Source organism: Sardina pilchardus, chromosome 24 (genome assembly GCF_963854185.1).
Source record: "Sardina pilchardus chromosome 24, fSarPil1.1, whole genome shotgun sequence".
Taxonomy (NCBI): domain Eukaryota; kingdom Metazoa; phylum Chordata; class Actinopteri; order Clupeiformes; family Clupeidae; genus Sardina; species Sardina pilchardus.
Genome location: NC_085017.1, coordinates 22,775,900 through 22,782,900, shown reverse-complemented (window position 1 = coordinate 22,782,900; position 7,001 = coordinate 22,775,900).

The window sequence follows — 7,001 nt, the reverse complement described above, 5'->3', positions numbered from 1 at the left end:
TGGAGATGGGCAAGAAGGATATCTTTCTGTTGTATTTGAATACATGTGTTGAAAGAATGTTGGTTGTTTAAAATCAATACAAAATAAGGATTAAAAAAAACTGCTTCTCTAATAAAATAAAAAAACCCGAAGTGTTATTAATCTTATATCAAGATCAAAAAAAGTAGTTGGTATTGTTTTCAGTATGAAACTTACCAAGCGCCTTTCTTAAAATCATTTGACTGAATTTAAGAAGAGTGACTCATTATAAAGACATCTCATCCTGAAAACAAGCTAATTTGTCTAAATCTAGAAAATGTGTTCTAAAAGTCTACTCGTACTAAAACAATACTCAGTAGATTTTCTAAAATAACAGCTAAGTTTGTAATTTTTTTTTGCAGTGTTCAAAACAAATGGAGAGAGAAAAACATAAAAAAAAATAATAAAAAAAATACCACTACTTGGTATAAGATCTGGAAAACTACTTCATCAGCTTCTTCAAAAATTTGTTTTGCTTCAGTCTCACTCTATGATTTGCATATTGTGTGAACTGCCCGTGAAATGCTTAGATCATCACTGTCATAAATTTGAATGATACTTTGCAGATGTGAAGATACAGTAATGAACTTGAGGACTGGTTTTTTTAACCTTTTGATGGAACATTCCAGCAAGGTCAAACCAGAAAAGAGGACACCGGTGCCTCAAGCCTTCCCTGTTCCTCCTACCTCTCAGACAAATGAGGAATCTCAAAGAATCATTTTAAACTACTATGCAAAACTAAGTGCTGAGTTAAAAAGAAAATGTATATGTGTACAACAGGCCTTGGACCCCATCCCCCTGCGGTGTGGCGTAGCATGGAGGTCACTGAAGACATCAGATAGGACAGGAGGCATAGTAAATTAATTCTCTAATGATGGTGGTAACTACAAAGAACTCACATCCTTTCATTTTCACAGGCTGACACACTCAGGAATGTTGCCTTCAGGAATTATGTCCTTGTTTCACCTCTGTGTCCAGCAACTATGACCCATAGACCTGCCTTAGAGCAAGGGTGTTGAGGTGGAGGGGTATAGACTGACTCGACAGGAAAATTGCCTGGAAGTTGCCTGGATGTTCCTCAACTTAAAACAATTGTTTTGTGTTGGCTCAAAACAGCTTCAGTGTGTTATATAACAGGTAGGGCAGTACTCAAAATATAATAATGTGATGTACTGCTGTATCAATAAGTAGGCCTATCGATACAGATGATGCTGTGTTGATATGGCATCAAAAAAGCTAAAAGCAGATGATCTACGTTGGCCTTAATCAACATGTTTCCAAGTTGTGTGATCCTTAATGCTTTGTTTTCTATAAAAATATGAAGAACATGTTTGTTTTTTTGTTCAATTATTGTTATAATTTATTATAATTAATTAAGTGTGCTACAGTAGGTTTCGGATACACTGACAAGTCACACCACTCCATCCAGCATCTTGTTTTTGTTTTGTTTTGTTTGTAAAGTCAAGCCATTGCTGTATAAGACTTAGGGGCAATCGCTCGCTAGTTTGGAGTTTAACACAGTTTTAAACTGGAGTTTGTGTTGGGAGTTGTAGTTTAAAACAGTGTTAAACTCCAAACTAGCGACAGAGCAATTGTCAATTAATGATAAGTCAATCTGCCCTGAATAACCAATGCATGATGAACTAATTAATTCAGAATGAATTAATTCTGCTTTGGATATAGCATCAACACACATTGTAATACGTAATGCATTGTGGCTAGGACATACATTGGTATTGCCTACAGCCTCTGTATACAAAGACCAGTAACAGCACTCTACAACTTCTGAAACTGCAGTCCCCAGTGTTGGCACAGCACATGTCTAAACATTAGTTGCTGTACCACCACACCCCTGTATTGATGTTATAGCTTTTTTCTTTGACAGTATAAACACAGGTGATACTAACCAGATTAACCATAAGAGGTGTGAAATCTAGCCCAAGGGTATGACGCTATGATCAATTGCCACATACGAAAATACACATCATTCAAACCACTATATGCAAAGTGTGGGCCAGAGGTGTGAATTATGATTCAAAAGGCACAACGCACCCAGACACACACACACACACACACACACACACACACACACACACACACACACACAACAAATATATATGTTGCTTTTTACAATCGCAAGTGATCCAGTAATTGTTTTTTTGCTTTTGTTTTGTTGCTATATTTGACTTGTGATTCTATTTTTTCCTGCTGAAGAAAACGGATGATTGAGTTGAAGTGAATGAATGAAAAATAGGCACAAAGGTCATCAAGAAATTGGATTTCTGTGTGTTTATTGGCATGTAAACTGAGATATTCTAGAATTCTGAAAACGTTGAGTATGCTTTACTCCGATTTTTTCTGTGCATGTAAACCCATTATATCTAGACAAGTTTAACAAATGGTTTTTAAACATCCCATCAACATCTATTAAACCAGTGGGTCCCATGGACCCCATTCGAAGCCGCCAGAGATTGCAGGGGGTCCGCACAAAATGTTGCCTGGGCTGAGGTTGCGAGGTCACCAAAATTATATTTGCGCACATTAAATGTATGAAATCCCAATAACACACCCAATTAGATTACCTCTGACCTCTGAACTTGCGTAAGCAACCTTCAGGACGGGCTAGGCTAGGCATTGGTAATTCATCCTCAGACCCCGATTGTTAAATGAAACAGTGTCTTATGTGTGTATGCGGGTAGGAGTTCGAGAAGGGGGCCCTGGCTTGTCTTAGACACAGGCAAGGGGGCCTTCAAGGGAAAAAGGTTGGGAAACACTGCATAAAACTATCTACCTATACACATCAAACTATTCGTCCACCATCAGTCATCAACACGTCTCATAAAATGTCTGCCATCAGCGAGTAGTAATACATGTGTGAGTGTAATAAATCTTTCTGTGACATGTTTGAGTTGCAGAATGCACTATTGACGTAGTTTTCCCTTCTAATGGTAACCTGAGAGCCACAGCAGCAATATATATCTTCATATCTGTCAGTTTCCTCTGAGCAGTGTCCTAGCCGCTTCCTGTTACTGCTGAGCTTTTCTGAGGCTGAAATGTGAAACGCTGCAGAGGACGGCAGTGAAGTGCAAAAGATCTGGCCAAGATTAGGGACAGATTTCATCTAAGGACAACTACTGTATACTGACTCAAATCCACTTCCTTTTTTTAATCAATTTTCTGCTCATATGGATGACATATTACATCTTTAACAAATATCAACACAGTTGTGTGATATTAATCATATATATATAATAATAATATATTAATAATAATATTAATAATACTTTTGGTCCATGTATTTGACAAATTTGAAAGAATCCATAAAGATGTATTGGTAGAAAATGATGTACTTTTACAGGAGTGAAGGTATGAAATATACAAAGCATGGAAATTGTACAAACAATTTCCTGCCAGTAATTTTTTTTCTGTGTTTCCTTTTTTAATGGATTTTTTTTCAGTGTATACAGTTTCACATCATGATGTGAAAAGGGCGTACTTGTTCATAACAGAGGAAACTAGAAAAACACTCAGAGAGTGCAGACCTCCGCCTGTATTGTTCTCTAGGTTGTCATACATTTGAACCTAAACTATTCAGAGCGCTCCTAACATATCCCAGGTCCCAGGTTCGAATCCGGCCTGCGGTCATGTCCCTATCCCACCCCATCTCTCTCTCCCACTTGTTTCCTGTCGACCTCTTCACTGTCCTATAGTAGGCCTAATAAAGGTAAAAAAGGCCAAAATATATACTTAAAACAATAATAATAATAATCACTATAATCAATGGAAGCAGCTACACCAGACCCTGGGACTGCAGATGGAAAATAGCTTATAGCTAAATCTGGTACAGTGTATCTTTTCGCTTTTAAGTGATTAATATGATCTGTACATGGTCCCTGTAAGAAATAAACTTACTAAAAAAAAAAAATTAAAAAAAAAGACGCAATGCACGTGGCGCGTACATTCGAAAAAGAAAAAAAAATAGACCAGTCTTCTAAAATGGATTTTACACGTCACGAACGGAATGCTTCAGTTATGCCCTTGGTGTAGTTCCCCTGTGATGCATAAAACAACAGCATTGCTTGATCACAACCTGAGATGCAGAATTTCTCTTGGCACACACACCATTATAGAAATGCAGTTGCTGGAAGTTTGCCTGAAGCAACCAACATTGGCAAACCTGTGGCAATATTCTCTGAACACATTTGTTTCCCACAAATTTCCCGAACGTTTGCTGTAAATCTCTCAAAACGTCATGAGAAACACCAAAGTGTTACTAATCCCATGCAATATTACCCTCTAGGTAACAAAACAAGAACAGTGGTGTGGTGTGGTGTGTGTATGTGTGTGTGTGTGTGTGTGTGTGTGTGTGTGTGTGTGTGTGTTTGTGTGTGTGTGTGTGTGAGAGAGAGAAAGACAGATTAAAAAGAGCCTTTTAAACTTAACTTGTGAAACTGTGGAGGAACCCTTAAAGCGTGGAACCTTCAACAGGTTCTTACAAGATCCTATTCTGAAGGTAAGGCTATTGAGGAACCTTTTCAAGTTCTGGACCTTTTCGCAGTTCACTGCATTTCTAATGTTAATGGCTATTTTGCTACATTCCATAAAAATGCTAGCCTAGAAATCTAGACGCTCCTAGCGGCAGCGGGGCAGTCTAGCAACTCTCCGTTTGACTTGGGAGCTGGGCTCAGGCAGAAACCACCGAACCAATCACATCGTGTATAGAGTCAGTGGGCGGGCTTAACATAATGATGACTGACATACGACCAGAAGTTGCGACCATTAAGCATCCTGCTACTTGAAAACAAGAAGATGATTAGTTTAGCGCTATCCTATTGTGTGGAGAGGGAATTTGAAAGACAACTCTTTATCCCACTCCTCCGATTGAGCCCTGCCAACGGTGAGTTCCCAGACCCTACATCTTGATGTAGGTCTGGCTGGTCGGGCTATAAAACTGCAGGATTACACCAGTTAACATTAATGTTGCAGCTAGTTTTGTGGGTCATTCACAACTTTATCCATTTAAATTAGCTGACGTCTTGCTTTACCCTTAAGTCGTTGTTTGACTGTGAAATCTTATCATCTTATACTGTAAAATGTAAAATCTTTGCATAGCATTTAAAATGTAATTTTAAATGATCAAGAGTTCTATGATCGATAGATAGATACTTTATTGATCCCCAAGGGGAAATTCAAGTTTGACAGCTTCATTAGGCTAGGTGAACCCTGCCTGAACTTCCGGGGAATTCAAATTTCGCCTGGCAGCTCAGGCTGGATACCAGTAGATCTATTTTCGCTGTTTACTGCCAGAATCTTTGGCTCCAATCAGAAACGGCCATACTCTAGTCATGGCACGCTATTGGCTGGTGATGCGCCCAAAACTAAACTTAAGCGACGCGAAGTGCAGTAGAAACAAAGTGAAGCCTCGCCAGACTAATGTTCAATCTTAAAAGATTGAGTTTAGTATGCGGAAAACCAGACTACAGCTTCATACAAATTTCTGATCATCTCTTACTGGCTTTGGCCTCCAGGTATTATGGGGAGCTTTAAATCTGAATCCAAAAATGGCAGTGATTATTCTGGTTTGCTGAATCTAACACAAAAAAAGCCTTTAAGCATGATGCTGTCAAACCCTTTGAACAATTAAAATAAATGTAAACTTAAATGTGTGTGAAATACCGTCGCTGTCAAGACCAGCAGAGCTTGGAGAGAATACACAATGAGTTAGTGATGAAAGAGGAGTCAGACTCTTAAACTCTTCAAATGAATGTGTTGAAACAACACAACTTGTGTTGTTTTAAACACATGTGTCTATTTGTTGAAAACAACACAATTTGCGATGTTTTTTTTTAAACACATTTTTGTTTTTTTTTTAACACATTTTGTTGTTGTTGTTTGAGTGCATTGCGACTTCATCAAATGGCAATGAGATTAGACTAAGCTAAAGTGACACAATCACTCAGCACGACTGAACTCTTCCAGACAGTTCTTTTTAGCAGTGACATACCAACCGCGTGTCAAAGTGAGTTTTGTGTTTAAAAAATAAATAAATAAAATGCATTGACTTGATAGACAAACGACATTTTTGCCCTATATAGGCTACTGTTGTTTACATATCCATGTAAAGAGAGAGTTTTAAGAGAGAGAGAGAGAGAGAGAGAGAGAGAGAGAGAGAGGGGGGTGTAGGCTACTCCTTGACAATTTGCATATTTGCAGTGATGTCACTGTCTATTCTGTTTGTGGTATTTCACTCCACCTTGTGGCATGTCAATAGATATTTGCATACAATACAGAATGTCTATTAAGTTTGAATTTTGGAAAAAACACAAAAAGGGAGGAAGAAAAACAAACAATTAGAACAGCCTTCAAGTTTTCATTGAATTATACTATAGCCTACTGTTGGCCCTCTTGAAAATCAGGAAACGTTTCTTCTTCATTGATAAGATTGATAACATAAAATCTCACATCTCATCCCCACCTCCTGATCCCTCAGTGCTACTGAGGTTGTCTTTCCTGATTACCACCTTATGCTACACTAATTGAGTGGTGGTCCCCTCCAGTTTTAAACATGCAATTATGCAACCTCCACTTAAGAAGCCCAACCTTGACTCTAAATTTAGGCCTAGCTATAAGTTAGTTATTCAAAGTTACCATGTAGGCCTATCCATAGATATGTAGCTTATTAGTTCTATATAGCCTACCTGATCTTGGATACGGTCGTCTGCTCTCAGGTTTTCTTTTATTTTAACTTTCAACGTCTTTGACACATTTCAGTCTGGTTTTTAGAACACTCCGTTGACGAATAGGCTACTGGTTCTGCCCTGCTCTGGATCTTGTGCCGTTTTAAGTGTCCAAAAATGTCTTCAACCAGAACTCCAAGCTGCACTGTAGGCCTACTTGTACTGTCCACTATTTCTCTTCTTTCCTTCCATGTAGGCTACCCCTGGCTGCCGTCTACCGCACAGCAGCCAAGTGTTAAATTACTG